The 26,990-nt window shown below is 30.9% G+C and overlaps 1 protein-coding gene and 1 long non-coding RNA gene across 6 annotated transcripts in view; one reads left to right on the plus strand and one right to left on the minus strand.

Moving 5' to 3' along the window:
- The window catches only part of LOC130677784 (fat-like cadherin-related tumor suppressor homolog), a 220,038-nt gene that overhangs the window by 41,997 nt on the left and 151,051 nt on the right, over window positions 1-26,990 (minus strand). The window lies entirely within an intron of this gene.
- On the plus strand, window positions 20,001-20,874 carry LOC130677786 (uncharacterized). Its single transcript, XR_008991703.1, has 3 exons — window positions 20,001-20,113; window positions 20,227-20,355; window positions 20,556-20,874. It is a non-coding gene; the product is annotated as an uncharacterized LOC130677786 (long non-coding RNA).

A 26,990-nucleotide genomic window follows, 5' to 3' on the forward strand; every position in this document is an offset into this window, starting at 1 on the left:
AGAAAAATATTGTCAGAATGACTGTCCAATGTATCTTCAAATGACGTATCATCAGAATAACGATTTGTATACTCTGTTTAAGAATATTCACATGTTAATTTAACAGTTTATAGTATCGTTCATTCATTTAATTTAAATTCATTTATTTAATTTAAAAATACGACAGATAGCCTTTGTAAACATATGTAGTTTCGTTGATATAGGTAGCTGTTTTGTCAGCGTAAGGATCCGTACAGCTAAATTGGCTGTACGTTGCATCGTTCTCGGTTGCCAGTTTCCTAAATACAGAATTTGCGTAAAAGTCATGTCAGAGATTCATAAAATGCATCAAATAAGGATACGGATCGTCATTTTGACGATCCACTGTGAGGAAACTCTGTATAGCTGAATTGGCTATACGGCGTATCGTTAAGTAAGTTGAGTATACAGCGAATAGCCAGAATAGCGATACGTATATTCACTCTGACGATATTTTTCCACTGATCTGAATAGTAACTTACTGTTACACAGGTCTACAAAAAAAATTTTTTGTTTGGTGCCGCTAATTCTCGGTTATATTTTGGTTAATTAGCCCACAAGATGTCGTGCGAAGCTGTCAAAATTATGAAGCTACGTTCAGGTTTGTATCGATCGATATAATAACCTAAAAAACGTATTTTATCATAATTAATGTAATTATAATCAATAAATTTTTTTTTCAAATTAATAATATTGATATGCCGTCGATATGCCACCATTTACATATAGTGGAAACCTAAACATGCAAACCTTCTCAATAAGACAATTTATAGATAAATTGAGAAAAATATAGATAGCCCGAACTGGGAATCGAACCCAGACCAATTCGGTATCGCGCCGAGTGCTCTACCAGTTGAACTATCCGGCACAATAATGAGAACGTTTTCATTAAGATTTAAAGGTGATGGAAGATATATACCAAGGTCGCTGGGATGAGCATATGATGGCAGATTACTGTTGGAGTATTACACGGGAATGTCCTGAAGACATCCATCGGAGAAAATCTAAAAAGAGAAGCTTCTAACCTGTGAAATAAAATGTGTAATTAAATGTATTCAACTGTTTTGAATTAAATGTTCTTTTGTTTTTTAATAAATGAAAATCTCGAAAACTATACGTAGCATTAAAAAAAGAAGTATCACGTTTTTATCAGGGTACCGAATGTACTTGAAATTAGTTTTACTTTTAGCAGCACCAAAATCATTGTAGACCTGTGTTAGTTACTATTCAGATCAATGTATTTTTCTCTCCGTGTAAATTGAAAAAAGTTGTACTAAGGGTAGATCAGTATACTCGAGTTGGTTATGTTATGTGCTTATCCCTTATTGAAAGAAGTGATTTTAAACGATTAGGAAAAAATACTTTTTAATGCTTTTGAATACTTTGAATACTTTTGAATCACCCTTTTTATGGGCATTTAACATTGCAAATCGTTTTAAATCGCTTCTTTTAATAAGGGATCTTAATTAGTTAATTTGAACACGAAAAGTCTGTTAAATTAACACAAATTTTCTGTCAAAATAACAGATTTTGTGTTCAATTATTCAAAATAAAACTTGTGTTCAAAGTCAACACAAACGCAATGTGTTGAATTTAACTCAAAATTTCTAACGGTGCATATACACTACCAGTCGATTAGTAATGAGTCACTTTAAATGCACTATTCAATAAATAATTTCACAGCGGATTGAACTACCCAATAAATAGGCGTAGGTCAAAAGCTATTTAATAGCCCTTTCTATTTTCTATTGATTTTGTATAATACTAAGTTACATTTCAATTTATTCACGAAACTATTTAACCATACCTACAGCTCTAGCTATTACTAAAGTAGTTGTTGTTACCCCGTTGTTACAGTTCATATTCATTAAATGTTTAGTTCGTTATCCTCTGACCGCATTACTTTATCCAACAAAACTTTAAACCAACGCATATATTAGATAATAGCAGAGTCCGATTTCCACAAAAGTTTCGAACAAACGATTTTAAAATTATTCAAATCATTAAGTACTTTTGTACATCATGCAATCCTGATTATACTTTCGCGATATATAACAACTGATATGTCGTGTCAGATAATCCAATTTTTTTTTTACAATGTAATGTTTTTTCAAAACAAATATTTGTCTATAATTAAATAACAATTTCGTGTGGGTTAATTTTAATTAAAATAAAATTGATGAGCGCGGATGGTTACTACTGTATGATATGATTAAGGAATAGTATTAAGTGAGATTTATAGAGGACATGAGAGACGCAAGTGAACAAAGAGACGAATAATAGAGAGGGTTTGAGAGTCTGAATGATAGAGAAAGCTTTAAAGTTATGGGAATGCTATAAGGGTCTTTTGGATCCGCCTTGGTCGTGTACTCGTGTCTTCTCGGTCTCTGCTTTCGTATCCGGTCTGTGACGAGATTTCCACCCCTGACTAGTACCTAACTACCGAGCTTCGTGCAACCCCTCCGGGCTTTAGAGTCAAGGGAGCGAAGTAGAGGATGTTCGGGCGAAAAGCCAACAGTTAGACCTTACGCTTTTCGTTTTACTTCTTCTCTTACTTTTCTTATTCTTTTTCATACTTTTCACGGTAAATGTCCAAGATACTGTCTCCTTCGTGTATTAAAAATAAAACAAAACTGATTATTTATTTTCTGCTTACTCCATACTCAAAATCCTATCACTATTTTACTCGTGAGATCCGATAAAATTTTTATTTTTTAAAACTCACTACATCCTCGATAGGTGTTTCAGTAAGAAAAATTTTATGCTCGATGTTTGGTTATTGATTTTTTTTTTTTTTCTGTCTTATTAATCTATTGATTTTTTTTTATTCTTCATTTAATATTTTACGACATATTCAGTTTAGAGATCGTAAATAAAAGTATGGAGATACGAAATTTACGATCTTTTTTGCCGAAAAGTTTACAATCTTTCGTCATTTCATTGTAAATTAATAAAAATTTTAATAAAATATCAAAGCAAAAATCAATAATTTTAATAAAATTATCATAATATTAAATCGCGAATAAAATGTTGTCAGAGCATCAGTAAGTTGAGCTAAGAGACATAAAATAATTACAGTAATGATATACTGTCAGGTATTTTCATTAAATAACATGTACGTTAACTGGAATAGATAATATATATATATATATACATTTGCATATGAAATATGTACGAGAGTAAACGTGACACGTTTCATGAATACTCTTTCCCACACACTGGTACACATTCACACTAAAGCGATTTGATGTCATACAATGAGTGTCACGAGAGAAAAAAATCAACTTATAATTTTTTGCAAGCAAGCAGTGGGAAAACTCGATTGTATTTAAAAGCTCGTGATTAAATATCTCGAGAAAATTAATTGTGTCGGGTGGTAGTTAACTGGTGGACACATACTTTTTTCATACCCAACAACTCTTGAGACTATAATTTTTCATTCTATTAGCACGGGTTATTAGTTTTCTGTAAACCTTCTTGTTCTGTTAATTTATCATTAAACTGTAAAAAATTTGTAGAGTGAACGCGGAGTGGATGACTTTTTATTTATTTAATTTCCTTGGAGTGAATTTCACTCCGAAGGGAATTTCGAAAAAAATTACTAATACATAGTGAGCTTAGATCTTTGATATTTTGAGATTTATATTGAGTACGGAAATAATTACGAGCTCCCTTTCCAAATATTCACGCGAAATGATTTTTAAAAATTATAAGCAGCTGATAATAAAAGATGAACAAATATAATTCCACTGAGTCACAAACTGTCATATGATTACATCAACCATACCACGAGATAAAATTTTATATTGTACCGAAATATAAAATATTCCCATAAAAACTATGTCACTATAGCTATTCAATAATTTAATATTTTAGCTATGTATTACAGTCGACTACCTCATAAGCCTGCCCTTCATAAGCCTCTTCCCCTCAATCGGGAGTTACTGAGTCCAAACAGCTTCCCCACTTAACCACTTTTTTGAGTTTCGTACCAGACATCCCGTTATAAGCCTCCGTTAAAATTGTCTAAATTATAAACTGACAATAGGAACAAAATATCAAAAGAAATGATTAAAATTTACGATCGATGTTTCGCGGAGAATAATTTAATCATTATCAAGGAAAATATTATTTATTGTTCATAGTTGTAATCATTAATTACAATTAAAGCTTCTGTTACAATTTAAAAGTTTTATTGATCATTATGTCCATCAATGAAATTAATATTATCATTACTGTAATTAATACCGTTGTCATTATAATTTTTCGCATTCAAATTATTATTAGTGTAAAAAGATAAGTATTTATATTAGCGCTATAAGCACTAAAAAAATTGGGATAGTGACGTATGTAACCAAACGTAAATATGACGTTTAAAATGATATAAAATAAAACAGGCTTATAACAGGTAGTCGAGAACAAAACTCAACGCACGGTAGTGGGAAGACTGAAATTCCAAGAAAAATTTCCCCTACATCCCCTAGACCAGGCTTATAACGGGTCGACTGTTCATATATGAAATTATAATTTAGTGAGTTACTAAAACTTTTTATAAATTAAAAACATAATATTTTGAGTTTAATTATTAATATCTGAATCAATTATTTATTGAAATAATTATGTTTCTAATTAACAGCTGTTTCTATTAAATATAAATTTAATTAAGTATTAGAACTCTGGATCGTAGTGAGTGTGGATTGAAATAAAATCCGCGTCACTCCGAAATTACTCCACCCAGAAAAAAATCCCTATTTACTCCACATGCGGATTTTTTTTGAACTCCTAAACTCCGAGTGACGGAACAAATTCGAATTGAAATAAAATCCCTATTCACTCCTGATTTTTCACAGTGTGCTACTTTTATTCGATACAAATAAAAAATCTAAAATAACGAAAAAATTTTAAGTCTGACGGGCACCCACCCGTTTTGACTGGCGTGAGGTGCCACGGTAGTGCAGCGAAATAGCGAGAGACGAGTTGTGGGACAATATTCTATCGTCACCTGCTGTGTAGAGTTTATTCTTTGCACGTTGGTTGGATGTTATTGGAACTGCTGGTGTACTATATTGTATACAGTATAGAGAAGTATAACAGCAACAACAACGACCTACACGTTGCTCATCATGAGAGTGTCCATCAGCTATAAAGGCTTTAACTCAAGCGACAAAACGTGACTGAAAAAATATATTTTCCCATATAAAACATATATATTTCACTTACAAACACTCACACCAGTTACTTACTCACGTGCGGTATTTTTTCACACAGCAATTATAAACTTTTAAATGAAAATAAATTTTTAAAAAATGGAAATGAAAATATAAATAGAAGAAAAGCAAATTAAACCGCAGCGAGATTAAACAAAAATTATCCTATTAAAAGCTGCACAAAGAGATCAAGACAATATATGGTGCGTGCCATGAGCATGAACGCACAGCTAAACCCGGGGTAGGTAGGGTGGTTTTAGCAATAAGCTTGTTAATAAGAGTAACCATGTGTGCGTGGGTGGTTGGTTATAAAATGGGTATTATTCTCAGCTCTCGTACAACTTCGAGCCCTATTATTGTTATTATAGTAATGCCAAGTCACGAGTCATTGTTTGCCGTTAAATGAACTCGATTCAGGAGCAAATTAAACAACCGAAATAAAACGTACATTATATATACATATGCATATATATTTATATATTAATGTCTGTGTATGCGGGTATGAAAAATAGTATCAAGGGATTCAGCTTTGGCAATCAATTTACGTTTCGAATTATTCCCATGCTGTGGACCATCTGGCATTCGTTCTCGCTCGTTGCAATCGAGATGTCCGAAGATTATTACCGTAGATTATATTCGGCAGGTGGCCTATTATTCCGCATTGTTTAGCTGTAGCTGTAGTTAATTTACAATGCATTGAGCACGAGGAATTTTGACACAGGTCTCACTTACATCTGGGAAGCTGATTGAAAAAAAATATCGCGTTACAGCCACCGAGTTTGAGGATTGAGTTGAGTATTGAGTATTGAGCATCGAGTATTGAGTATTGAGGATTTAAAATTGAGAGTAAGAATGAAATACTAAATGTAAAGAAAGGTAAAGTGCAATTGGAAGCCTAAGAGGTTTTAGTGACATTCATTTTGAAAGAAGCCAATCGTCTGGCAGGCTCTGGCTCTCGACGGCTTGCTCATCGGGATAGAGGTTTTACGAGTGAAAAAAGTTATTTGCTCTGGCACATTGTGTCCTATATAAAGATGCTGAAAACAATTGCTGATTACTTTTTTGTACATATATCGGTACACAGCTTGGTATAGATTGTATGGCTGTATAGATGTTTCTTTGAGTTAGTTGACTCATATAGAAAGCTAGAGCACCCTAGAAAACCCAGAAGGTGTTTACGTGTTGGTGCGAGAGCGACTTTTCGTTACTTCCGTCGAATTTTATAACCCGACTCGAGTTGGCTAAAATTAAATTTTTCTGGGGTCATTTGTCCCGGTTATTTATTAGCTTTTGCTTTTTTTCTTTCGTTCTTTTTTGGTTTAAATTTTTAGCGCTCGTTTGTTTATTTCCATACAGAGAATTAATGCAGTTGGAGCCGACGACGGTGGGTAACGCGGCGAGTGTAAATGGATATAAGCTGAATTTAAAATAGTAAAAACACGGCTAGGAGTTTATAGCGTGACGATGTGCATAAAAACATGAAGACCACACCCTGGGTGAATGAATTAGTTTTAATCTCAACACACTCTTCTTACAACAACCCTAAAATTAACGTCTGTTGTTCATTAAATATAAGGCTCTACTTCTCTAGCCATTTACATCATGGAAGTGTCTCGTTTGCGTGCTGCTTTTCTGCACGCTATTTTTAAGCTTGTGCCCCGTTTACCCGCACGAATGCTGGAATATATCATTTTTTTATGTTTTTTATTATTATTATTCCTAAGACGATAGCTTACGGAGCAGCATTACTTGCTGGACATCTTGTACCCGTACTTCCACCAGATAATTGCAACTCGTGTTATGGATAATAACCTATGAAATATGTAGAGTATGGATACGGACAAATCCTACACGCAATATTAGTCTACATATTTATTTATTCCTAGTAATCAGTGATAAAAAAATATTTTCCATTATTTATTATTTATATTTTTTCACTAGAACTGGAGTTGAATTACTAGATAAATAACTTTGTTTACATGCTGCGCGGAAAGTAAAAAAGTTGAAATTTTTAAAGACACGATAACAGCTACTGCTTAAGAAAATGGCATTAAAAAAAAATTTTAAATGTCTTTTATCCCAGTAGACAGGAAAGTTTAAGTCCTTCATAAAAAAGACATTCCCGCGGGAATAGAAGTGATTTTAAAAAAAGAACTCGATGAAAAAAATAAACAAGCGGATTTTGTTTGTTGGGAGTTTGCAGGGAGGGCAAAGCGGACAAGTAACCGCGAGTAAGCTTGAGGTAAAACAGCATCAAAGCTTTTTAATGAAATTAGATGGTTTTTTTGGTGGTTTGGGTGGTACATGGACGGTGTAATAGTGGTCCGGACCACGCCTGTAGTGGTCACGCGGAAAACGCCGATCAACCTGCTGGCTATTTCTCCCTATGGTGGACCCACGTCTTTTTATTTTTCATTATCATCATCATCATCATCATCGTATTTTAATCTTTCTCTCGTAAAGCGTCAGCAAAAGTGGTCAGCAACCGCGAATCCCACCTAAATTTTCACCTTGCTTTTAATGTTTATCATCGCGAGTACCCACGAAACGGATTATTTTTCCTCCGGCATGACAGCGCTTGCAAAAAATTTAATTCAATTTACTAGGTTATTATTTTATTTTTGTTTTAAATAACTCAAGTGTGTTGAGCAAAAAAAAGAACGGCTTTAATCCTCCGTGTACACAAAGTAAAATTTTTTTTGATGCGTTGTTTTATTGTAAAAAAAAAAATTGTAAATTGAAATTAAAATAAAATTACTAACTCACTTAATGACCTTTGTGCTGGTGAAAAAGTGCGCTTTCTGAATATTGCCGGAATTCAGAACAACTAAAGCTTAGCTCTGATTTAATTAAAGTATTTAATTAAATTGTCGTTTAATTAAAAAATATAAGCATACTTGGTTTGTACTCATTTAAATATTTTTTTCATTCAATGTCATTTCTGATTCTGTTAAATTTAAATAAATAACAGGCCGTAGAATATTATTTGCTACTGTTCCTGATTTGAGTAAAGAGTAAAAAAAAAAAATATTTAATGAACCGAGTTAAGAGCTGAGCAATTATGAAAGAGCATAATTAACAATTGTTAAATACAACAAGGATACAATTGGCTGATTGAAATGTCTTGATTGTCTTCAAAGTCTCTGTAACAGAGTATTCAATTTTCACACCCCAATTGACTTGATTAACTCTCTACAGGTCTCACAGTATTGTTACAATTTACTTTGACTCGAGAAAGTTCAAAAGATGTCTAAGTTCTGACAAAATTATTAAATTATGTGTTAATTAAAATTCATTTTCACTTGACTCTCTTTTACATACATTTTAAAATTTATGCTAAATATATGTAATAGATAAATTTATAAATATATATGCACGTAGGTATATAACGCCTCGCAGCAGTTGCATTGTGCAATAACTTGGAGGAATTCAAAATTCTTACAGTAAGGGATTGAATTTACTTTATATATTTATAGTTTGCAAGAGGATTACAAACTTTGCAGTAACGCACGTCGTAGGTTGGTCTGAGAGCTTTTTTATACGATACTCAAGTGATAAATATTTCTTATATATATGCATACATTTTTTATGTTTTAATATTTATCGTTTTATGAAGTATTATTTACTTTTCATTAAAACTTTTTAATTCATATATTTGTTTAGCCTAAAAATACTTTTTTATTTTTATTGGTAATTATGCATAAGCGTCAATTATTTTTCTTTTCTCTAAAAAAAAGTTCTAGTTAAAATATCAAAAGAAATTTATCTTTGCTCTACTTCATAGCATACGCTGTAAAAAATTAGCGAATGAACGCGGAGTAAATCGCGGAGTCGATGATTTTTGATTCATTTAAAGTAGTTCACTCGCAAACCGACTTTTCGTAAGAATTTCATATAATTGAAATATGATATCAAGGTAGATGTCCGTGTAATTTAAAAAAATCAGAATTTTTGAGCGTTTTTGAGGCCAGATATTGATAATTAATGTGCACACTGTTAACATGTAGTAGATCGGACTAACCTAAAAAAAGGGCATATTTTCACGTATATTTCAAATTATTTTGCTTAAGAATCTTTCCAAAAACTAACAGATTATAGCAAAAAAAAATTTCCAATTTGAAAATATATAAAAATGATCATACTACCGATTAGTAAAAAAGTTAAAAACATTCAAAGAAATCTGTCTCACAATTTCAAATGAGAAAAAGTAAGTAAGCGATATCAAGTAAAAGAGGAAGCAATAGCGAGTGAGAGTAAGCAATAGCACACACTAGGGTAGAACTACCATTTGTGGCCACTGCTCCATTTTTGGACATTTAATATTTTATTTTAATTAATTAATAAGTATAAAATAAAATTTCCATTTTAATAGTCGGATAAAAGTATCTTTGAACACATTTTGCATGCATTAAGCGCGAGCGTAGGTATGCTCTACTCTCGCCTAAAAATAAATAAACTGGGTTCCGTCAGAGTTTTTTAAAAATAAATTATGTCATTATGTGTTTTACAAATTATTTTACATAAATTTCTCAAGTGTCCACAACTGGCCCTAAAGTGGCCAAAAACGGTACCTCTACCCTGTAGGTCGCGAATGAACTACCTTCGTTTCAATATTAAAACTCCGAATCCGAGCAAATGCGGATTTAAATAAAATCCAGATCACTCCGAAATCATTCCGCTGAAAAAAAATACTCCTTATTTACTCCGTATGCATAGTGAGTTTTTTTACTCCGGGATTATGATTGATGGAGTGAATTCGGATTGAATTAAAATCCGCAATCACTCCTAGTTCACTCCCAATTTTTACAGTGTAAGGATAAAAAAAAATATTTATCAAAAATATATATTTTAAATGAATTTCATCGATTTGTAAGCTTTAGAGGCAGTTATTTTTTAAGTAAAAAATTTTTCACAAATTTATTAATTCAAATATGACAAAAATTATTTATCAAATTTTCAATTCAAATTTCAAAAATATTTTCCTTGCAATCCGTAAAATGATTTTTTTTATTTTTCATAAATTTAATGACTCATCTCTAGTAAAAAAAAGTTTTTTTTAATTTTTGAACTTATAAAACTTTCTTTTAGCTGTGAAATAATGAAAAATGTTTTTGATAACAATAAAAAAAATAAAAGTTTTTTTTTTTATATATAACTTTTCACGGGTCTTAGAAGCTCAGCGTCCGAATTCAGTGAAACAAATAGAGTATTTTACATAAAGCTATACAGTATTCCCTTGTTATAATCGTATTATTACTTGCGTTTGCAGAATTGAATTTAATTCTCTATTGAAGCACCAAATGTTAGTGGTTTTTCAGCAGTAAAATAAAAGCGCGAGTTGCTAAAAGTTTAAAAAAATAAAAAACCGATTTATTAACAAAGAGAGTGCGGATTAATGCTTTTTTGTGCATTGTTAACGGATTCAAATTGGTAACACCGACGACGTCGTATTAACGTACGGTAACGTACTGAAAGTACTGGACGACACGTGAAAGAAAATAAATCAAGTTACATTGTTAACGTAAGCTCAACAGAAGCGCCGATCGTGATTCAATAAAGTCCCGAACAGTTAATGCAATTTGCTCTGCTACTAAAATTACAGCATCTGAAACGATCTTATTTTTTTTATTTCCTCTCATTACAAAATAAATTAAAGATAAAATTATAATCCACTATCCCGATTCATAAATAAATTAATTGTATACAGAATTATTGATATATTTTATTGTTCGTTTTTTTTCAAATATTCCTTGGTACAGAATATTTATTCTCATAAAATATGACTGACGTCTTTTCAACATAAAAGTCTAAAATATAAAGTAATGCGATTCATAAAATGACAATTTCATAGAATATTTTAAATCAAATATGCTTTTATATTTTTCTCTTTATGTGAAATATTTTATTAATCAATTTTAAATTTAACTTTGATGATTTTTTCATTTTTCATATTGTTTCTCTCAGAGCACATTCTTTTTAAAATATTTACTATAAAAATATTATCAACGTTTATCGCACTATTGTCATATTTTAAATTCTTTTTTTAAAATAAAAGAGATTTTTTTGCAATTAAAACCATTTAAAAAAAAACCCTAAGCTCGTAGAAAATGAAGGATTGAATTAAAAAAAAATAGAGGCAGGAAAAATTAACGCCCGTGAACGCAACTTTGCCCAGTTCATCAAAAATTTCACTTTTTTCGTATTGAAATATTTAATGAAATTAATACACATTAGTACCTACTTAAAAGCACATTATCCTAAACAAAAATGAATTTTTCCCCATTAAAATTACAGGAGCTCTGTTTCAACCCTCATTTTTATTTAAAATTCTTTCACTTCTTTCTCCAGCCTGCCCAAGGCTCATGTTTTCTTCATTTTTATTCTGCTCCCATTATTTGTCTGCCTTTATGTAAAGACACTAGTGACACTGTGTTTCAAGGGGAGACTAGAGGTGGAGAGCGAATCTCACCCCGCAAAAGACCGTGTCGAGGTTCTCGTCTCGTCTAAACTCGAGACTAACAACGAACAAATTAGCGACATCTTTCCCTTCCTTACAGTTGATTACTTCTCTGTCACAGTGACTACGCAGATACGCTTTAATGTAAAAAGATACCCGAAGTTTTTCATTACCAACTCAGCGGTAGCTAGACAGATAGCTACATTAACCATTTAATCACAGGCCAGTTTTCTACGTCATTTCATATGCAAGTGTTGAGCCACCACTGACTAATTAATTAGTCAGAAACCTGATAACTTTTTCTTACTTATTTCTCATTCCTCTTTACTATTATATACCTTCTTCTTCTTCTTTTTTTTTAATTTTACCTTTGGATTTATCTCGTCTCAGGCTCCGATTATCTCGTTCGTCTGAATAACCCAGCAAGTCGTCAAAACTTTCGCGCGAATAAACTTTATCATCTTGCGCAAATCACTTCCTTATTTTTTTTATCATTTCTTTTAATGATCTCACAACTATAAATATGAAATATAGTTGTGTATAAATATATTCATAAAGATAGAGATGACGTGGAATGAAAAAGTTTACTTTAAAAGGTCTATCTTTGACCAAGAAACTGGGACAAACATAAATACTGTAGTCGTAACGTATAGACACTATCAGACTAGATGTATTTAGCGACAAATGAAAAGAGACGTAGTAAGTTTACTAGTACACTATTTCACAAAGTTAAGTCATACACCTAGAAACTACCGTTCAATTCTATCTAGTGTATCTCCAGAGAGTATTCCTTGGATTTAATACTAAGGCATTGGGGCTGCACCAACACAAAGTTGACTCGTTTACGGATTTAGTTTAAAGACGTTTATATGTACTCTTGAACTATGTATTCAAATTATTCCAATCTGTTGTGTATATATTGATATTGATTGTCGGTGTATTCTAATCCTGTGCATTTAAGCTGTAAATCGAAAATACTTGCAGGGTTTCCGCACGTCATTAACTTGCTTTTATTTAATTTAAGTACAGAATATAGGTAAAAGTATTCTATATAAAGTTTATGTCTCCGTTAATCCAACTCTGTATTTTTAATGAAAAACTACGGGTCCAAAGGATTAGTGTTGATGAGAGAGAAATATTACTTGAACCAGACTTATGAATAATTAAAATTTTTTTACGACAGATTAGTTGTATTTCCATAATGTAGGATTAACTCATTTTTAATTTAGCGAAAAAAATGTACATTTAAATCCATTTTTTACATCTATTTATATTCTTTTAAAATACAGGGATCAGGAAAACGGTGAACCCGAAAATTTTAATAAAATCAGAAACACGGAAAGAAAATTATGGGAATTTTTACTATGCATTATGGGAATAGTTTCTATAATGGCCATTATAGAGATGGTATCTATAATATATAAGAATGGTTCCCATAATGGCCATTATAGGAATGGTACCCATACCATTATAGGGATGGTATCCATAATATATAGAATTGGTTCTCATAATGGCCATTATAGGGATGGTATCCATAATATATAAGAATGGTTCCCATAATTGTATTGGAGTTCTACCCATACCATTATAGGGATGATATCCATAATATATGGGAATGGTTCCCATGATAGTATATGAATAGTTCCTATTATATTATGGAAATGATTTCCATAATGGTATTGGAACTATTTCAATAGCATTATGGGAACCATTCCTATAATATTATGGGAATGGTTCCTATGAAATATAGTGTTCATTCATATATATTATGGGAATGATTCCCACAATATTATAGGAACAATTCCTTTAAATTATAGGAACGATCCCTATAAAGTTATGGGTAGCATTCCTATAATTATAGGAACTGTTCCTATAATTATGGGAACAATTCCTATAATTATAGGAACTGCTCCCATAATTTATGGTCATAATTCTTTTGTTAGTATAGGAAAAATTTTTATGGAATTATGGGAACCGTTTCCATAACTTTCTTTCCGTGCGCACGGAAAATTCATGAATTATTCAAAAAAAGAAACAGTTTTCCTGATAATATTTTTATAGAATTTGAACATAAATCTCCATATTTCTTAAATTTAAAAAAAAATCCCAAATAAGCAAATTTTTCATACTTTTTTTTACATACGGGTGGAAAGTATGAGACTTAACGTATTCAAGATAAGAAAAAATTGAGTTTTTCCTCAGCGACTCGACTCTACCCGGCACTCCCCTTGCAATTTTTGATCGAAAGAGAAAAATTGTAACGATTGATCAACTTAGGGTTTGGCTGCTGAATGCAAAGTAATTTTTTGCTCGACATTTTACCTCGGTTTTTACAACTTCCTTGAAGAGGAAAGTTGAATAAATCAGTTGCAAGTTAAGTAGATGTATACAATGTTTTTTGTCGCGTCTCGTTGCAGTCGAGTAGTATCCGAATCAGTTTTCTAAAGGGCTGACCAGTAGGTAATAAAAAAAAAGTTTTAATGGGCACGGCGTGGGCAGCCAGCGGAAACGTTTACGAAGCTCTCTTTAATTACATCAAGCTAAGTAAGTCGTGCTATTATATATAACAGCATTGAGCGCCGCTGTACTACTGGTAACTGGCAGTACTTGTCGTCAAGAAAAGCTAAACTTTGGCACTTTCTAAGAATAAGAAGTAATTCAAGGATACGTTGGTGTATAATTTACAGACAAATCTCAAAATCCGTGAGTCATGAGCTCCTTTGAGAATTTTCATGCATATACTTACGCATTTATATCTGTTATATTAACTCACAGATGTATATAAGTATGAGTATGAGTATGTAGTAGTGAAGAGTTTGTTGGTAAAAGAACATAGAAAAGGTGGTAGAGATAAGAGTAATGGAGGTGACAAGGAGAGAAAATACTTTCCATGGAAATAGTCTTTTCGACCGTTCACTCCCAGCACTATTGCTTCCAGAGCAACTCCTCTCTCTAGCAGCAGCCTCTTGACTTAATCTGCGATTCACATTCGACGATCCAATATATGCTGCAGTGAAAAAAATAAAAGAGAACGGAAAAATGTTGTATCCGGGTGCAATTTTATGGATGTTCCATTCACACTCATGAGATTACTCGAGGAAGAAATAAATAAATTTTTAAAATAAATATAAAACAAAATTTATATTTATGTATCTGTAGTGTGTTGTTAAGTGTTGCTATTGTGTCATGTGATATGTATGTGACTGCATGTATTCAAAGCGAGATTATTATCTGCCGGATGGTCCGTTGGAGAAGATCGTAATCCCCGGAATTCGCTCGTTAGCTTTACGACTCTTACGATACTGAAAATGGTAATGGTTTAACACTGTGTCTTATACTCGGTCTCATTTAATATATAAGACTACAGTTTAGGCTTTCTACGTCATTTTAGGAACATCTTTCACACGTCGTTATAATCCTTGCGTATTATTTTACCGTTTAATTACTTTCCTAATTCGATTTATTTATACAGTCGACTACCCGTCATAAGCCTGCCCTTCATAAGCCTCGTCCCCTCAATCGGGAGTTACTGAGTCCAAACAGCTTCCCCACTTAACCACTTTTTTGAGTTTCGTACCAGAGATCCCGTAATAAGCCTCCGTTAAAATTGTCTAAATTATAAACTAACAATAGGAACAAAATATCTAAATAAATGACGAAAATTTACTAACGATGTTTCGCGGAGGATAATTTAATCATTATTAAGTAAAATATTATTTATTGTTCATAGTTGTAATCATTAATTACAATTAAAGCTTCCGTTACAATTTAAAAGTTTTATTGATCATTATGTTGATCAATAAAATTATTATTATCATTACTGTAATTAATACTGTTGTCATTATAATTTTTTGCATTCAAATTATTATCAGTGTAAAAAGATAAGTATTTATTTTAGCGCTATAAGCACTAGAAAAATTGGGATAGTGACGTATGTGACAAAACGTAAATATGACGTTTAAAATGATATAAAATAAATCAGGCTTATAACGAGTAGTTGAGAACAAAACTAAACGCACGGTAGTGGGAAGACTGAAATTCCAAGAAAAATTTCCCCTACGTCCCCTAGACCAAGCTTATAACGGGTAGTTGACTGTATACCCAAATTTAATGTAATTAAGATCAAAAAAGTGAATTTTTTTTTAGTGTCCATTTTACCAGATTTTTAAGTAGATTTCTTCAGAAATCGGACTATTGCAATGTGTCTCATGACAGAATTATTAAAGAATTTTGCCACTATATATCTTATTTTACCTAGTAGAGTCAAAAAATACCATCCACTCAAAAGTTTATATATGTATGTATGTATGTATATATATATATACGATCTAACGCGCCTTGTCATCACGATAGCGCCCGCAATTCTTAACGGATCTTAATGAAATTTTATACACTTATTTGTTGGACGATTCCCTTGATCAAGTTCGAAAATGAGCCCAATCGGTGGATTAGTTTGGAAGTTGTCTGTGTTTGAATTTTTTTTTGATTTTCATAAAAATGAATTTTCTGGCTTCATCTTTAAATAACTTTTGAACGGAAGATGATAACTTAACTCTGTAAAAAATATCTCAAAATTTGGACGATTAGCTTTTCTTTTCACTGTAATACTTGATTTTTTGAAACATCTTTTCTAACAATTTGATGATATCGAAAATTTCACAAAAAATAAAAAAAGCTTATTTTTGCAGCTTAGTCTTCTAATAACTTCGAAATGATAAGGCATAACTCATTTCCTCGAAATTCATGTTTAAGCTTACAAAATAAGTATTAATTACACTATTGTAGCTTTATTGTATTTACATAAGAAATCTACCTCTCCATTCCGGGTAAGGCCGAATGGCTCTTTTTTTTTTTATGCAATAAATGAATCACAAAATTTATAATCTACGCCTAAATTTTATGAGCTTGGATTTTAATTAAAATTATTTTTTTTCGGTTTCCGTGAATTTTTTTTACCGACAAATAACGCATTCATATTTTTTTTTAAATTTTGGTACAGTTTAAAATCGTCAGAGGACCATTTTTTTCTCTCTGTTGTTCTCACATAAACACATGACCAACTAATTATTATTTTAAAAATTTATTTTGTCTTCGTTGAATATATATTTAATATGAGAGAGAAAAGAGAGCCAGACTCAACATGTTCTGACTCACTGAATGCGTGACTACATTTGACACGGTTAAAAAATTAAATAGAAAAAAGCAGTGCAAGCGATTTTCCACACGGTTTGAGATTCATAACGCGCTTCGTATACATTGGACATTGCGTCGTGTTCATTCGACCATCCACCCAGAGTCCGTATAAATCCGCTTCTTTTTTATATTTCCTCTATGCAGTCCACTCACTATTGCCTACCAGTATACTTACTTTTTTTTCTGTATTTATACACTATTTTAGTTTTTCATTTTTTTGCTTCGATTTTGAGTAAATGAAAAGAGGTCGTCAAGAGAAATCGATTCACATTCGAGTTCAAAATTAGCACATCTATCGGCCAATATTTATCTGCAATAGAGCTTTTTGTCATCTGCAGATACTTTTTCGACAGAGGTCCAGGATGAATGCAACTATTCTCCAATAGTTTTCACTGGGAGACGAATTACGAAGACGCAAATGAGCTAGAAACCTAGTCATTGAAAATCGTTGGGGCTTAAACGATTCGTATAAATGTGCAACCGTGTTTGTCAATGTACCCACATGTTTCGTGTATCGAGCCTCTAAAAAAAAATTTTTCGATGCGCGTCTATTCAAACTTTTTTTCATCCCATTCTAGAGACTGCGTTCAATTGACTTTTGACAAATATGTTAATTTTTGGGTATTAAGTCACATCAATCTTTTTTCAAATGCTTCTGGATTTATATTTAAATTTCAAGTAGAAAAATGTAAATTTTGACATTTAAAATCAAAACAAACTCTTCAGATAAATTATAACTTTGACGTATCGCATTTTTTTAGCTTCTCACTGTCGTATTAATTTATTTCGGCTATCAATATGTCACTTGTATACATATATAAGAATATGTTCATTGTCGTTAAATTAACGGCCAAGTGTTACATGGTCTAGGCGCCACCTCTCGACAGCGTCATTAATTAACGCTTTGTATTCAATTTCACAAATGCCGTTACTACTTTAGCGTACTGTACTATTTATACTCGATGAATTGCACCGAATTTTTTTAAATTTTTTACTGAAAAATAAATTTAGTATAAAATGATAAAAAAGTTTAGGTCTGATAAATAAACTCAGTAGTCACGACTGTGAAAACGAATATCTTTTTTTATCAAATTTACTTTTTTTTTACTTGTGTATATTTACATTTAATTAACGGATATTTTTTGTAACACAATATTTGCATGCATATTTACTTGCAATAAATTTACTTTTATGAAAGTAAATAGTCAATACAAATATGCGGGTCTCAATAACTAATTTCCAATGAATGAAAAAAAAAACTATGAAACTAAAAATAGGTACCAGTATTTTTTCTCTTTTTTTTCACTTCTAGCCAACAATTTTCCCAAATTTATACACATATATTAGCAATTATCGGACCTCTGATAAAATTAAAATATTTATTCCCATTCATTAATGAAAATTAAATTAAGGAATTGCATAATTAGGGTTTCAATTCATAATTTTTTTTTTGTATTCAAGTCGAGTGTAATTTGACAAATATATAAAATTGCAAAAAAAAAAAAAAAACTATATATTTTTCGGCAATAGATCTTTTGTAAAAATTTTTTTAATTTTTACCGGAAGGCTAACTAACATATGGTACTTTAATTAAAAAATCCATATATATAATGATAAAGAATTTATGTGGGTTTCATAAAGGCTCTTTTATGAACATAATTTGTTTAAAGAAGCATAGAAAAATGTTTATTCTTTACTTTTTCCTTTTCTTTAAAATAATAATAACAAGAGCAATAATAAATTATTATTATTATTATTATTTAACGTTTCAAATGCTGTCTGAATTCGTCGGCGCTCGCATGACGTCTTTTAGTTTTGCACGGTGTTAAGTTTCATGTTGTATTCCAAGTAGCTTTGTTTGGACTAGTCCACACCGCTGTTCCCACCATATTTTTCTTTGTCTTTTGTCTTTAATTTTTACGCTTCCCTTTTCTTTGTCGTGGAATACAAACATGAACAGATGTATACTCTACCGTATTTCTGTTTAAAAAATATCGAAACTGAATGTTTAATTTCATAATTGAAAAAATAAAAAAAAAAAATCTGGAAAACAGTTGACCCGGCGGTGGCCCCAAAACAACCCACAGTTTTCGAGCTTTGCACATGAGTATTTCAGATATTTCGGCAGTACATAGCGAAGAAATTTTGTGAATTTGTGTCAAAAAATTATTTGGTTAAATTTTTATGAGTGTGAATGAAGCAAACATCAGACAAATTTTTAATTATTAATAAATAGAGTAAATAATTAAAAAAAAATATTTGAAAAAAATGCACTTGTTAATTTGAAAATTTTTCAAATGTGCATTTTTTTTTAATTTTATTTTATTAATTTTTCTATTTATTAATAATTAAAAATTTGTTAGATGTCTGCTACATTCACCTTCATAATTTGTTGTCTAACTGCGTAATTGTTTTAATGATCGATAATTATCTAATAAAATTGACACAAATTTTCTGTCAAAATAACAGATTGTGTGTTCAATTATCTAACATAAAATTTGTGTTAAAGATCAACACAAACGCAATGTGTATGCATCGAAAGATCGGAACGTTTTTTGCAGAACGAAAATAAAAAAACAAAATGAAAAATAAAAAATCCACTTGATCTAAATTTCTGAAATGTTTCGAATAGGCGCTAGTATGTTAGTCGAAAATTGTAGCCACCCCCAGTCACCCTCAAACTGTAAAATTTCATAAATTTTTGTATTTTCGTTGCGCGAAAAACGTTCCGATCTTCGGGTATATCAATGTGTTGAATTAACACAAAAATTAGTAGACCGTTTGCAACACACGATTCGTGTTGAATTAAAGACAAAATTTCTAACTGTATACACGGAAAAAAAATTCGACGAAAAATTCCAATATTACTATCGTAATCCTGGACTATACTTTTATTATCTGTAACTTTCAAATATATGATACGAAAATTTACAGTTTGTAAAAGATTTTTTACTATTCACTATCGTAATTTTATTAAGAGCTTGTTGTATAAAATTCAATAAGAAATATTACAATGTTACTATCGTAAATAGTAAAAGAATAAAAAATGAGATTTAATTATAATATTTATTCTTTTATTCTTCCTCTTAATTTACAGTGCTGCCTCTATGTTTTTACAATACAAGTCACAAAAATTACGATAGTTGAATTGTAAATTTTTTGACATGGTATAGTATATGCCATCTGAAGCGTTTCCGTATGAAAGACAAATGTCACAATACCATGATGTGATGCTTGTGTGAGTATATATATATATATATATATATATATACAAATGATGACATCTACTTTGTCTGTATTATTTGTGGTTCAACTATATATATTTATAAATCAGTTCATCTTTATCCACAGTGTAGTGCAGAAATAGAGGTTATTTTTCATGACGTTTTTCGGACAATTGTAAATAAGAAATTTAAAAAAAAAACTGTGCTTTCTTCATAACAAACCTACATAGATTCTGGAATATAATAATTTGGTAGTGTAAGTATAATTTATACTATTTAATTTTTATTAAACTGAATATTCTGTGGGTATATCGTTCGTTTTAAAATTATTTATCTGGACATGAAGTTTATTTCTATAAACAATTGAGTAGTATTATGTGGTCATAGGATAAATGATTCTAAATGAATGAAAATTTATTTTTTCTAATAAATTCAATTCTCCTAATTTTGTTACAGGATATTCTTCATTTGTCGACAATAACCTCAAATTATGGACATTTAAAGTTTCTTTATGGATACTGAAGTTAGCAGACGCCTAATAATTTTTGGATTTTTTTACAAATGATAAATTATAGAAAAAAAGTATTCGAAAAAATTGCACCTATGGTTTTTTTAAATTTTCTACATGTGCGTATTTTGAATACAAAGAAATGAGTTATTTATTCAAAAGGAAAAAATTATAATACTTTTGGAATCTGATGTAATATTATAACTTATAAAGTTAAAATAATTAATACTAAATTTTATATACACCAAAAAAATATATTTGAAAAAATATTAAATAAATATTTTATTATTACTACTTCAACATGTTTTATTTTTATTTCGAGATTGTATTTTCCTTCTTAATTTAACTGTTAAAAAAAAAAAAAAATTCCAAATGATAAATTTTTCTTTTCTATTAATTATAAGTTCTACTTTCTTAAGAAAATATATTTTACTCCATTGACTTCTAATTATTATTTTATATTTAAAGAAATTCTACATTACCGACTCATTCATTTTACGATAGTTGTATTAGAATTTATGTTGACGCAAATTGTATAATTTACTCTATAGTATCTGATTTTTTCTTTCAGGTAGTAGTATAAATTATAAAATAAAAATTACGATAGTCTATTGTAAAAATTATTATTGAAAACTTATAGTCCAGCGTTACAATACTATATAATGAAAATTACGATAGTTAAATCGTAAAAAATCCGTGAATTTTTTTTCCGTGTACCTAAAAATTCGAAAGTAGTTAAATATTAAAAATATATTTATGATACACCCCAGACACATTAAAGCTGGAGTAGTTGGGATGAGCAAATGTGAATGGAAATGGTGGACGTTTAAAATTTAAGCACGAATACAACCACTAGGGTTGTATTTAATAGCACTGCGTGAAGGAAAAGAGGTTGAAACAATGTGAGAGAACAGTTATGGTAAACTGTTTCATTTAAATAATCGTACGATATCACCAACGTATATGTTGAACTATAAAGTATAAAATAAAAAAAAAAACTTTCCTTTAGTTTAAAAGGTTTTAGTATAAAACTACGATTATTTAAATCATCAATAATTTATTTTTATCAATTGACCCTAAAAGACCTACAATTTGCTCACGATAAAAAATTCATTAATCCGTTAAATGATTAAGTTCGTGGAACGAAGCTCAGAAAAAGAAAAAGTCATCCAGTGGGAAAAGGGAACAAAAGTCTTTATGAAAGCTGACAATTTCCTCCGTAATTAAATAGTTAATACCGTGGAAATAATTTTCGCAGTTTAAAAACCAGCGAATAATAATAAAAAAAAAAAAAATACCAATGAACCTGTCGTCTGTCATGATTGTTTCATCTTTTATCGGGTCATCCGCACGTTTATTCTCATCGATGAGCGAAAGACCCGATAAGATTGCGAGTTATGAGATTGGAAAAAGTCGTTCCGGGAATTGTCCTAAGAGTCGAGATCGGTGTGAGCTATTTCAATCACCGCGACTTTTTTTCCAACACCATTCCATGAAATCGATTATTTTCAGACAATTCTGTGTTTAATAACGATAAATTTTTTCTGTTTTTTCTAATCTATTGAAAGGGGATCTATAGAAGTGAAGATAAAGCAGGATAAATATGTAGATAACTTTTGTTATGATTGATTCGAAGAGTTCACGGGTTCGCTGGTCTCAAGATGGATGAGACTGGTCTTCTAATAGATTAAAGCTCGTCACTTATCGGCGGTTTATCGTTTCAAGTTACTCCCGGTGACGTTGGAGAACGTACGTGAGGGAATATATCTATCTATCTATCTATCTATCTATCTATCTATCTAGTGGTTTAGAATGTCTGATAAGGGCGCAGGGATAAGGGAAGGGGGGAGGGTTGGCATATATAATGAATGAGTCGTTAGTTATTGGGAAAAGGATTTAAAGTCCCAAGCGATCTTCCGGTTGGCCGATGAAACGCACGGGATCCATTACTCATGCTGCGTCGAGACGGGTAACGCTGCGGGTAATTAACCCCAGTACACCTACGTGCAATCACCAGGGACCCACGGCTCGTATATGTTGCGAGCACCGAGTCCGAGACACACGGAGTACTCGAGAGTATTTTCCGTACGTGCAATTGCTAATTTCAAAAGTACACCTGGTCACGGGGATAAATGTCGTCGTTCCCACGCGAGATAATCGTCCGCAATATGCATACGCATACAGCCTCCACATCAAAATAATAGCTACGATATTTTTAACATTCCCTTTATTGCATTCGCTTTATTAAAAAAAAAAAAAAATTGTATTTTTTTTTAAATTTAATTAAAGACAACTGGCTAAATTTTTTTACTGCGTATTAATAAATCTCTATGGAATTTACAGATTTATTTATTTTGGGAATTTATCAATTTTATGGGTAAATAAATATCAGAAATTAAATTAATTAAAAAATTATAAATTGTTTATTTAATTATTAGCAATAAAAATTTAACGCCTGTTAGAATTTATTTTTAAAAAAGTGTAGATAGGAATAGTACGAGAAAAAATAACGGTTGAGTGAATATTTTAACGGGTATATATATATATAAATTTGCTATGAGATGTGTCATAATTCAAACAATGCCGCGATCGTGAGTCAATTTGTCCTCACACTCGCAGCTATTTCAAATAACCAGAATCTGAATATTGAGAGTTACTAATTCCCTATTATATACGACAAATATAATTACTCATCTAGTCTCACTAACTAGCTTCGTTATTCATGCACTAGTACTGATATTAAAATAAAAATAAAAAAAAGAACAAATTAATCCAAGTTTGGAAGAATGGAACATGAAAAGGGATTAAGAGGACTTTTAAATTGAAATAAAAATAGGTTTTCAATTTTTTAAAATTATAAGTGACTTAATTTTTTATATTAATTATTTTTGGCATTTTCAAAAAATACATTCGTAATGAAAAGTTATGTTAACGTAGAAAAATATACGTATTACAATTTTCAGTTATTTCTCGGTTTGTGCGTTTTCATCATTGTCATCTCCGCAACGTTTCATTCCCAACCTTTTTGTATATATATATACATATATATTAGTAGACGTGTATTATCTTATGACGTGGTACTTCACCCTTTGTGTCAAGAATTTCATATTCGCTGAAACACTCGTGAGTACTTTACGAAAATACCAGTTGGCATCATCTTGACATGTCTATTTTATATTTAACCCTAACTGTCTGTATACACTCGTTTCTTTCAAGATCATCTGAAATCTTTTTCACACTTGAATATTTTAAGGTATTATATTACACTATATATAGTAATAAATCTTATATACATATATACTGTAAAAAATCGAAAGTGCATACGGATTTTATTTAAGAGTAATGGTAACCGATTTTCAATTCAATTTAAACCACGGACAAACACTGGAAACAAAAATAGAAAGTCTTTAGTGTTTTTTAAAACTTCAACAGAAGGCGAAAAATTTTGTATTTTTAGAAATTCTAATTCGACTCCGAGAAAAATTGTTGTAAAATTCTCATTTACTCTACGCGTGCAAAAAGGTCCCGTTTATTTTTCTGAGTGTGAAAAAGAGGTCCGGTAGCGTATCCCCTTAAGGCTGGGCCGCACCTAACGATATCTCGAATTTAAGAATTCTAATTTATATTATTAAAAGGAAAATAACTCGCACAACGAATGCTCAACCAGAACTGACCGACTCAACTAGTACCAAACTCTGTACTTTTCGTCAAAAACCTTTTTCTCAAAATATTCAAAAAAGGACAACCACCTCATTATCTTACTATCTAGTCCTCTGTGTCTTACTATACCTATCCTGTGACCGTGGCTACGTTTGGTGAACAGATGTCACAGCGAGTCTAAGCCTCCCGCAATAAACATAATCTGCTTAAGTTGTAAACAACTAGAACTTAAATTTTATTAGTTAATTGTTACTCTAAAAACTAATTTCGACTGTTGGGAATTTCTCGTCTCATTGGGAAACCCCATTTTATTCTTTCATCTCGGACATATATACATGTAATATAATAATATATATACATATATGAAATATAACGCGCCTTGTTGCGACGATAGTGGCCACAATTTTTAACTGATCTTAATGAAACTTGGCACACTTAATCTATGAACGATTATCACGGTTGTTCGAAGATGAGCAAAATCGGTCAACTAGTTTAGAAATGGTGGACATTTGAAATTCCAAAAATAACGAAAAATCCTACTTTTTCGACTTTTTTTGTAAGTATATTTTTAACAGGTATATCTATCCTTATTATGTAAAAAGAACTTGATAGCTGATAGAAAAAGCTATATTTTCAATTTTTTATTTTTTGTTTTACGATAATTGTTTCACTTTTAATAAGGGTTCAAAGTCACATGAATTTTCGGGGACTCAAATACGTTAAAACTGACAATATAAAGTCCTTAATGGTATTCTACCTGGAGTACCTGAGTAATTGAAATTTTTACTCATGCTGTATATTTTCTTTACCTTTAGAAATGATACCATTGTTGAGGGGCTTGGAGTAGAGAAGGTGTACAGTATGGGTAGAAGATGTAATTACTGAGATGTCTCGTGTAGGATGCCATTTTGGGGATTTGAATGTGGTCAGTAAAACTCTGAACAGTTCCTCGTGTCTCATCGGTTGAAGAGCATCTATCTTAACACGTGTTTTAAAACTTGACTTTAAAGAGTAACTTTATAAATAAAATATTTTAAACGACAATTCATCGCTACACATCGCAGATAAATAAATGTTTATATTAAGTATTTTCATTAATTAAAAATTGTACAATTTTTCTATGCACTGCTCTCAACAACTAAAGAAAAATTGATGAAAAAGTAATATATATAGTTTTTAATCAATGTATTTATGTATGATTTTTACGTAAAAATTGCATTGTAAACCCGCATTAAAAAGCGATACGATGTTAAAATTAAAAATAATATCTATCGTGGCAAAAATACGTGCATTCGCGGAGAGAATTTTATGGTAAAAGTTATCATCGAGTTATAGTACGTACAATTTTTAAACTGAATTTTATAATAGAAAATCATTTAAATTATTAAATAAACAATCTGAATTGTAGTGTCTACCAACTATAGCTATATATATATAGTAAAATTGACAATTATTTATGATAATCCGAAATTATAACTTTTATTATCTTAAATAATTACTACTATTATATTAACATCGTAATTGTTAATAACCTGACGGTAATAATTATTATCAGCCTAAATAATTATGACCATCTAAGCTAATAAAAAATTTTAATATCAGCGTTATAGTCTGACGCTTGTCTATTTAAACTTTCTTCAACTGTGGAAGTGATTAATTTCACACACACACACACACACACACACACACACACACACACACACACACACACACACACACACGCGCGCGCGCGCGCGCGCGCGCACGCACACACACATGCACACACACATTCTTAGTTAAGAATTTTTAGAACTTTGAATGGTAACAGCTGCTAACTAGTTACACTGATAGAAGAATTTTTTAGTATTTAAGAAATCATTTCTTACTATTTAAGAAATGATTTTTTAATGGTTAGGAAATCATACCCTAAGAAAGGGAAGCCATAACTATTTTAGTATTTTTTAGAAAAACTTCAATAAATATTGAAAGGTTTTTTCGATAGAATTCAAAAAGATAATAAAGTTTCAGCAAAAATAAAACGAGTCAGATTCAAAAGTGGTCGATTATGCGAGAAATGCGCGACTTATATTTATGTTGCAGTACCACTATTTTTTTACGTACTTAATAAAAGCTTTTCTAAAATATCACGTTATAATTTGTTGGTTGTTTTTATATCTTTTAATTTCTTTACTCAGTGTATGATCCCGCTCGAATAATATTTAACGTTAGTAAACCTAATAAATTGCATAGTAAAATTTTTGACTTGAAATAAAACTAAATTTTCATCCATTTTTTGTCTTTTTTAGAATTCTTCAGGTATAAAAGGTTTATTCCTTTATCTTAAAAAGGATAATTACAAAACGTGTCACAAGTCCGCATCATAAATTTAACAATCGAGAATGCAAGAGTCACTAAAGGAACGGCTGTCAAGAAATCTACCATCAAGAATACGTAACCTCCATTTTCTTATTCAAGCTATAAGATTTCAAGACGAAGATTATATAGATAATGTAACAACCGAAGATGTCTATATTAATGGCAATTACTTTGATGACGGAACTCCTCTACATGTAGCAGCGCGAGTCGGAAATTATAAAATATTTCAAAAGTTGATAAAAATCGGTGCTGATATACACAAACGACATCCAATAACTCAAGAAACGGTACTAGATAGCGCCAAGAAATCATTCAATTACGATATCGTCAAGTATTTGAAAGAAAATGGTGTAGAAAAATCTGATCGC

Source organism: Microplitis mediator, chromosome 11 (assembly GCF_029852145.1).
Source record: "Microplitis mediator isolate UGA2020A chromosome 11, iyMicMedi2.1, whole genome shotgun sequence".
Lineage (NCBI taxonomy): Eukaryota > Metazoa > Arthropoda > Insecta > Hymenoptera > Braconidae > Microplitis > Microplitis mediator.